This window comes from Theropithecus gelada, chromosome 1 (genome assembly GCF_003255815.1).
Source record: "Theropithecus gelada isolate Dixy chromosome 1, Tgel_1.0, whole genome shotgun sequence".
NCBI lineage: Eukaryota > Metazoa > Chordata > Mammalia > Primates > Cercopithecidae > Theropithecus > Theropithecus gelada.
Window position 1 is genome coordinate 205,466,158 of NC_037668.1, and position 10,000 is coordinate 205,476,157.

A 10,000-nucleotide genomic window follows, 5' to 3' on the forward strand; every position below is an offset into this window, starting at 1 on the left:
TATTGGGGTGGGAGTTACCCGATTTTCCAGGTGTTGTGTGTCTCAGTTCCCCTGGCTAGGAAAAGGGATTCCCTTCCCCCTTGCGCTTCCCAGGTGAGGCGATGCCTCGCCCTGCTTCAGCTCTTGCTGGTCGGGCTGCAGTAGCTGACCAGCACTGATCGTCGGGCACTCCCCAGTGAGATGAACCCAGTACCTCAGTTGAAAATGCAGAAATCACCGGTCTTCTGTGTCGCTCGCGCTGGGAGTTGGAGACTGGAGCTGTTCCTATTCGGCCATCTTGCTCCACCCCCCCTAAGATTTCTTTAAGTCCCATAAAACACTTTGAAACCAGATTGGAAGTATTTTAACTGTTTGACTCCAACCTAGAAATCCCCCAAGGAGTGCTCTACCCTGTGAAATCTTCTCTTCCCCTTGTTGTCATGATCCTGCCCTCATGTGCTCTATTGCCAAGCCTTGGATTTCATTTCTGGAATAATGCCTTGCTCAATATTAGAACCACGCTAGTTAGAATTTGGGGGAGGTAGCATGATTGAAGAACGTGAGTGTTGTTAATGACAGTATTGTTGGTGAAAGTAGCTCCAGTTCCACAGCTTACGATCTGAGGCATCGTGTGGCCATTCATGTAACAGGCTTTCAGAACAGAGAGAACTCTGGTAGACTAATCAAGATGAGGTAGGTTATCCAGTGGCAACAAAGACACTTGCATCTCAGTAGCTTAATTCAATGTATGCTTCCTTTTCTCTTGTTCGTGTTTTATGTTCTATAGAAGTTTACAGGTGAGATCCCACTCCCAGAGGCTCTCGGGATCGAGGCTGACAGAAGCTCCATCTGAAAACTTACTTTTAATACTATAGAGGCAGAAAAAGAGCGATGAATCAAGCCCTGGCTTCTAAAGCTTCTGCCCAGATGTGAAGCATATCTCCTCTGCTCACATTTCACTGACCAAAGCCCGTCACATGGCCATCTTCAGCTTCAAAGAGGTTGGGAAGGCATTCCCACTATGTGTCTGGATGCCAGCAAGTCAGAAATATTTGGTGAGTGCCTATGTGGCTACCGGTAGTTTAGTTCTCATGCCTATGTTCCAGTTTTGTCCTCTGAAAGGCCAAATCCAAAATTCAAAATCTTACAAACAGGTTTATACTTGAAAACGGGTCAACATTCTTGTAACATGAAGCTTAATAATATTCATGAGCTTATTTTTGGAAACTCTGTGCATCACACCTAAAAGAGAGCTCCCTGACTTCCTCAGCTCAGAGACTCTCTCATTAGTTGGTCCCTAAGACCACAGTTGGAGACTGGTCCTACCTGCTATGGAAGTTTCACTGGCCAGGGCAAAATAAAAAAGAAAGAAAAAACCAGGATAAATGAGTCTTTGAGAAAGCAAAATTCACTCTTTTCAGGGAAGTGTCCTAGCTTCTATCACATATTTATTATTTTTTTGAGGTTAAAAAAGACTTTTCTTTATGAAATGGTGCGATGGTAATTGGTAGAAGTTTTTTTTTGTTTTTTGTTTTTTGTTTGTTTGTTTGTTTTTAAAGAAATGTATGGTCAGGTGTGGTGGCTCACGCCTGTAATCCCAGCACTAGGGGAGGCTCAGGCAGGCAGATCACCCAAGGTCAGGAAAAGACCAGCCTGGCCCACATGGTGAAACCCCGTCTCTACTAAAAATACAAAATTAGCCTGGGATGGTGGCACACGCCTGTAATCCCAGCTACTTGGGAGGCTGAAGCAGGAGAATTGCTTGAGCTCAGGAGGCAGAGGTTGCAGTGAGTCGAGATTGAGCCATTGCACTCCAGCCTGGGCAAAAAAGAGCAAAACTCCATCTAAAAAAAATATATATGTATAAATTTAGTTGGCGAAATAAAATGTGTCATTATATATCTCACCTTCTTGTTTTTTCTTAAGTTTTTAGCAACCAGCCATGAAACAAAGTTGAAAAGCCACTCATCTGGTTTCCCCTTTGTTGTCAAAGAAGGAAGCTAGAAAATAAAGTGATGTATCCCAAAACACACACATTTAACTGGAGAAAGAACCCCTAATCAATTCTTGAATTCACATTTCAAATTGGCTGAATGGCATGAATCTTTCTTCCCCTGGAATAGCCTTACAGAGACCTGATCATTAACAGCATTTGCAAGAGAATATTAAAGCACACGATTACTTTATTCACTGTGTAACACATGAGGAATACAGACAAGATGGGAAAAATGTGAGTGGCTTAACGTCAAGCACTTCATTAATGAGACAAACTCCGGACTTTGGACAGTGGTCCACTTACAGGCACTGTCTTTGAAACTGCCTGCAGAGCCTCCTGAGATCTTCTAATGTGGCTGTTGAATTGGGCATTTAAAAGCTCCTGAGCGTTGCATTGTGCATCAGTTTTGGGGGACGGGGAGGTCCCCTGTCTCTCATTAAGAAGACACAAGCCAGGAATTTACGCTGATCAGACAACATAAAAATCAGCTGTGAGAGGACTGGGTCAGAAAACGAACGAAGAGGGGTTGGCCAGATGATTAAAAATCAGAAAAAGAGGCTTGAAATTGCTGAACTTTCTAATGCTAATAAGGTTGCCACCTATTATTATGGCCATTCATGTTGTCCCCTGTATATGAGAGCTGTGAGGGTGACAAAGTGTTACCTGTCAGGGGTCACACGAGACAATCAATGTGAAAGATGGAAAGAGAGGGCCGGTGCCTATCACCTAAGAATGATAGGTGATATGGCCGAGGTGATAACCAGTGAGACGGGGGTGAGTATCTCTTTCTTGGTGGAAACTGGCGTAAATGTAGACACGGATAGAGAACAAAGTCTACTTATTCAAAACAGAGAGCCAGGGGAAGAGCACTCCTCCCACAGTGAACTATTTAATTGTGAATAAATCTCTGACTGGAGAGATTCTGAGTTAGTGGGATTAGCTGTTCCTATATTACATGTGGTAAATTGGCAAAAACAGGTTTAAACCATTGAGTGGTAGGTCTTTATGTAGAGTAAAATTAATGTGCCCTTCCTTAATGGCTTTGGCTCTTTGACCATGTAAACACATTTTGAGTGCCACATCCTAGCAGAGGCTAATCACTGGGAGGTAGTTTCAGGCATCTCGGGATCACAGGTCTGGAGCAGGAGCCCGCAGCCTCTCTGCCAGTTTCCCATGAATTATCTCACCATTGTGGCTTTGAGACAATATGCACTGCAAAAGGAAGGTTATTTATATTATATATTTAGCCTAACACTAGGATAACATCCTTTGGCATGGCCACTGTCTGATGGTATTTGAAACTGAACCAACTTCCTATTTCCAGGCATTAACTAATGAGAGTCTTCATATTGTCTAATGTTATTTCCTGAGTTGAAGACTGATTTCTTTTCCCCAATTCACTCACATTTCTTTAAAGAAAAGATCTCCTTTAAACAATTAAATTTCCCAGAATTGTTTAAGCATTGTTATTGTTCTCAATGAGAATATTTCCTATTTAACTCTAGTTATGTAACTTGATGGGAATTTTCTTGAGTATCTATCATTGCCACACTCAGAGAATTTGCAGGACACTTGACAGATAAATCAACCAGCCTGTCAAGAGTCAGAATCTTAATTTAGATCATTCATTCCAACAAGTCTCTGGCCAGACAGGATGCAAAAATGAATAAGGCATGACATTTGCCCTCAAAGAGCTTACAATTTAGAAGGGGAGACGAAAAGGTACATTGATTATATATAAAGCATGATTGTCATAGCCCACCTTCCCCCTCTCACCTTCCTCTGGGAATAAAATTAAGGAAAGTGGGAGAGAATATTATGCATGAAAATGCAGCATACTTATTAGCTAAGTATAAGTCTCATTATATGAATGGAGAGTGACAGTTTGTACTCAGGCATCAGAAAATGCCGTTTTGTTTAGTGAGAGAACAGTACTTGGTTGTGGGTAGGAATATGGGCTCTACAGCCAGATTCCCTGGGCCCAAATCTCTGCTCAGCCACTTACTATGTTTGAGATTTTGAGTAAGTTCTAATCTTCTGTGCCTCAGTTACCTCGTCTAGAAACGGATATAAAATCAGATTATGGTAAAGGTGAAATACCTTTAACAAGTTTAAATTGTATAGAATAGTGTCTGGTATGTTGTAAATGTCCATGAGTTGTTATTAGTAAACTTCTAAGAGCTTCCCATATTCTTAAACACAATTTTTGGTAGTGATAATATTTTATTTCCATTTAAATGTGGTAAAAAAAAAAAGCCATCATATTTACCATGCTTATGTGTAGAGGTCGGTAGTATTAATTTATTCACACTGTTGTGCAATGGATCTTTAGAGCTTTTTTTTGAGACAGAGTCTCGCTCTGTCATCACGCTGGAGTGCAGTGGCGCGATCTCGGCTCACTGTAACCTCCGCCCCCCAGGTTCAAGCAATTCCCCTGCTTCAGCCTCCCAAGTAGTTGGGACTACAGGCGCACGCCACCATGCCCAGCTAATTTTTGTACTTTCAGTAGAGACAGGGTCTCACCATGTTGGCCAGGATGATCTCAATCTCTTAACCTCAAGATCTGCCCGCTTCGGCCTCCCAAAGTGCTGGGATTTCAGGCACTAGCCATAGTGCCCAGCCCTTTAGAACCTTTTATTTTACAAGACTTTTTAAAAAGGATACTCTATATTCTTTAAACTACATCTCTTCATTTTCCCCCTTCCCCAGTCCCTAGCAGCCATCAGTTTACTTTCTGTTTCTAGGAATCTTATTACTTAGTTACTTCATATAAGTGGAATCACATAGTATTTGTTACCTGGCAAAAGAGTTATACATTTTACTTCCTCTGAGCTCCTAGATTCTGGCTACCTCTAGTATTTCATGTTCATTGACTGTGTAAATGTAATCTGTAGATATGCATAATTTCAATACAACAGAGCAACTGCTGACCCTGTTAGTGATGCAAAGATTCTAGGCTGTGACCTCAGATTGTGTCAGCATGGCATTACTCTATTTCCAATCTCATGAAGACTTTGGTAGTATTCACAAGAAAGAGTTGTCCAGTAATTTAAATATAAAAGATTGATAGAACAATCATCCCTTCATCATTTGCTCTTAGTTATCCTCTCTGTGGACAACCTTTACATGTGTTAACAGCCAGAACGTAGAAGCAGAGGGAAACTATAGATGTCATGTGTTTACTTGCAGGCAGCAGGATTCCTGGTGCCTAACCTTCACCATGACATTTAAAGTAGGCACAATTGGGGATGGCTGCCCAAAGTAATGGTCTTCAGTTGCCCCTCATTCAGGGTTGGTTTCCCAGGGGCTGTGCTTGTCCTGTGTTCCTATGGGGTCCACTTCTTCAGTTACACTTGATGACCTGAGAGAGGGACTCCTGACCTACTGAGCTCACTAGGATCTTGCTCCTAAAGATCCACAATCGGCTCCAAGAGGGCCAAGCTCTTCATGTGGCTGGATTACAAACAGGTAAACTTGGAAGCCACTGGAAGCAGATGTGCAGAAAAAAGTAGGGATGAGCAAGACTTCCAGGGCCCTTCTGGCTTTGCAGAGCTGGCTCTAGTGTTTCCAGAAGACCTGCTTCCTTATGCCTTCAGGCCCCATGAAATGACTCCTGTTTCCTCGCCAAAATTTGTTTTACTTAATAGAGTATATTGGTTTTGGTTAGTTGCAATTAAGAGTGCTAATTAATACAGCATTGTGTTGGAATGAGAAAGCTGTCAAAAAACTAAAGGAAGACTGCTATAGTACCCACACCAGAGATTTGGAGTTGGGAGGTTTATCAGTGAGGGATCAATTGGAGAAGGAGAACCACTATGAGTACTGTGGAATAAGGAATGTATTATAGGAATTAGACCTCACACCATTGTGAGAAGAACTGGAGAAGCAGAAGTCTAAAAAGGGAGCTGAAGGATCTGAGAAAAGTGTTTAACCAGCCCTGTGTGGGTGAATGAGTTGGGGCTTACAGAAAATCTGGGAGCTATGTATGTACAGCTGTTGGAGGAGGACTGTGAAGGGGCTGGTATAGACATCTACAGAAGGTTGATGGTTCTGTGTCTCCTTCCTCTGTGAATGTGCAGAGAAACATCTCACAGGGAACCTGGGGCTGCTATTGGTCCATGGAGCTAGTAGTTGAGGAGGAGACCTGGGCATGGAATAGGGAGAGGTAGGGCAAACTGGAAACCACCAGCACCTTTGCCTCTGTCTCTGACTGTCTCCAACCAACAGTAACCTTAGAACAAAATGACTACTGCTCACTGCCATCTCCCAAATATTATTCTTTTGGCCAAGTGCAGCTGGGATCCATTCAAGGAAGGTGATTCTGCCAAACGTAGATCCCAGAATAATCAAGGTGAAAATAGAATAATCCTGCACACAGATCTTTGATAAGACTAGGACTATATAATACATAACAGCTAGGAAAAAATATATAAATTTTCCCCAAGTGCTTCTAATGAACAAACATATTTGGGAACCATATCCACCTAGCCTAGTCAACTAAATTAAAAGTTGGAGTCATCTTAGATGCTTTCCTCTCAATTACCCTCAACATCTAGTTACCGAGTTTCATATAATTTTACTTCCTAAGTGTTTCTTGAATACGGCCCCATTTTCTCTCTTTCTCTCTCACTCTCTCTCCTCTCATTTTGACACAAGGTCTTACTTTGTCATCCAGGCTGGAGTGCATCAACATGAAAATGGCTTACTGCAGCCTCAACCTCCCAGACTCAAGTGATCCTCCTGCCTCAGCCCCCAAGTAGCTGGAAATACAGGTGCATGCCACCATACCCAACTAATTTTTTTTTTTGTAGAGATGGGGTTTCACCATGTCACCCAGACTCATCTTGAACTCCTAGACTCAAGTGTTCCACTCGTATTGGCTTCCCAAAGTGCTGGGATTACAGGTGTGAGCCACCGCGCTCAGCCAGTCATATCTTCTCCATCCTCATTACAAATGCTTATGGTCTCTTACCTGGAACTCCTACCTGTTTCCTAATCAGTCTTTCTGCCTCTACCACAAATCTGTCCATACTACCGCCACAGAAGGGAGTCCAAACCCTCACTGTACTTTAGAATCACCTGGAGGACTTAAAAAAATCCATTGCCTGGGCCCCGCTCTAGACCATATATCAGACCCTCTCACAGCAACCTTCTATGGTACCACTGTTACCTTTGCTTTGCAGATGAGCATACTGAGACTTAGCAGAGGGTTAAATAACTTTTCAAGGTACACAGCTGAGAAGTAATGGAGCTCAGATACGGTGCCCTTATCTGAGTGCAGAGCGTATCCTCCTAACCACATAGTATGACGCCTTCCAGACTATGCCACAGGGCTAATGAGATGGTTGGTAGGACCAGTGGTGGAGGTATGGAACACAATTAGAAGTATAGGCCGGGCGCGGTGGCTTAAGCCTGTAATCCCAGCACTTTGGGAGGCCGAGACGGGCGGATCACGAGGTCAGGAGATTGAGACCATCCTGGCTAACCCGGTGAAACCCCGTCTCTACTAAAAAATACAAAAAACTAGCCGGGCGAGGTGGCGGGCGCCTGTAGTCCCAGCTACTCGGGAGGCTGAGGCAGGAGAATGGCGTAAACCCGGGAGGTGGAGCTTACAGTGAGCTGAGATCCGGCCACTGCACTCCAGCCTGGGCGACAGAGCGAGACTCCGTCTCAAAAAAAAACAAAAAAAACCCCAAAACAACAACAACAACAACAACAAAACGTATAGAATCGAGGGGAAAAGAATGGGAATGGTGTTCAATTCGGTTGGTTTGAATGGATTCTTAGACAACCAAGTGGTGCTGTTCAGGGGGCAGTTGGAAATACAATGAAGCTCAGTCTAATTTCCGGCTAGTGAAGGATGGACAGGAGGAAATGGATACAAAAGACAGTTCCGAGGTAGAAAGGACAGGATCCAATGGCTGAATGAAAGGGACGAAGGTGACGGGGGATGTAGGATTGGCTGGGAATACAAGAAGAGAGTCAAGCTATCTTGAAGAAAAGTTTAATACAGGAAAGGCAGCAGTTTTGGGAATGTGCTGGAGAGGACCATGAGAATCATTTTGGCAATATTAACTTTGAGAACCTAGCAGAATCTGTAAGTTGGAAATATGAATCTGGATTTTGGGAGAGAGGTTGCAGTCAGGGATTCTGATTGAGGTTGCATTGGGTGCCTGAAACCCTGGAAGTGGATGAGAGGGATGAGTAAGTTCAAGAATGAGAGATGCTCAAGAAAAGAAGCAGGCTATGGATTCAATTCTGGGGAGGTCCAAGATAAGGGGTGGGTAGAAGGGGAGAAACCAATGGAGAAGACCCAAAGAAAGGAGTGAGCAAGTGGGAGGAGGACAGAAGATAGATAGATAGAGAGAGAGAAGACAGAAGCGAAAGAGAGAGAGGAGAAAGAGAGAAACAGAGAGAGATAAAGAGAAAGAGGAGAAAGAGATAGAAAAAGAGAGAGAGAAGAAAAAGATAGAGAAAGAGGCGAGAGAGAGAGAAGAGAAAGATTAATTTTAAGGAATTGACTCACTTGATTTTAAGGTCTAGCAAGTTTGAAATTTGAAGGGCAGGCTGCTAAGCTAAAAATTCAGGCAGGATTTAAGGTCTCTCTCTCTCTGTCTCTCTCTTTTTTGACACAGGGTCTCACTCTATTAGCCCAGGCTGGAAGGCAGTGGTGCAATCACTGCTCACTGCAGCCTCAACCTCCTGAGCTAGAGTGATCCTCCTGCTTCAGCCTCCCAAGTAGCTGGGACTACAGGTACAGGCCACTGTGCTGGCTAATTAATTTTTTTTCTTTATAGAAAGGGTTTTGCCAAGCAATGGGTAAAGAATTTCCTAAATGGTGATGGGATAACTGGCTAGTCATATGCAGAAGATTGAAACTGGACTCCTACCTTACACTTTATACAAAGTTAACTAAAGATGGATTAAAGACTTAAATGTAAAACCCAAACTATAAAATCCCTGCGAGACAACCTAGGCAATACCATTCAGGACATAGGCATGGGCAAAGATTTCATAACGAAGATGCCAAAAGCAAAAATTGACAAATGGGATCTAATTAAACTAAAGAGCTTCTGAACAGCAAAAGAAACTATCAACAGAGTAAACAGACAACCTACAGAATGGGAAAACAATTTTCCAAACTGTGCTCTAACAAAGATCTAATATCCAGCATCTTATAAGAAACTGGTATTTACAAGAAAAAAACCAAACAACCCAATTAAAATGTGAGCAAAGAACATGAACAGACACTTTTCAAAAGAAAACATACATGCGGACAACAGTCATGAAAAAAAGCTCAACATCACTGATTATCCGATAAATGCAAATCAAAACCACAATGAAACACTATCTAACACCAGTCAGAATGGCTATCATCATCATCATTATTATTATTCTTATTATTTTGACACAGAATCTCGCTCTGTCGCCCAGGCTGGAGTGCAGTGGCACAATCTGCTCACTGTAAGCTCCGCCACCTCCCAGGTTCACACCATTCTCCTGCCTCAGCCTCCCTAGAAGCTGGGACTACAGGTGCCCGCCACCATGCCCGGCTAATTTTTTTGTATTTTCGGTAGAGACGGGGTTTCACCATGTTTGCCAGGATGGTCTCCATCTCCTGACCTCGTGATCCGCCCACCTCGGCCTCCCAAAGTGCTGGGATTACAGGTGTGAGCCACCGCGCCCGGCCTAGAATGGCTATTATTAACAACTCAAAAAATAACAGATGCTAGAGAAGTTGTGGAGAAAAAGGAACACTTTTACACTGTTGGTGGGAGTGTAAATTAGTTCAGCTGTTGTGGAAGACAGTGTGGTGATTCCTCAAAGACCTAAAGACAGAAATACTGTTTGACCCAGCAATCCTATGACAAAGGAATATACATAATTCTTTTACAAAGACACATGCACACACATGTTCATTGAAGCACTATTCACAACAGCAAAGATATGGAATCAATCTAAATGCCCATCAATGATAGGCTGGATAAAGAAAATATAGTACATATATACCATGGAATACTATGC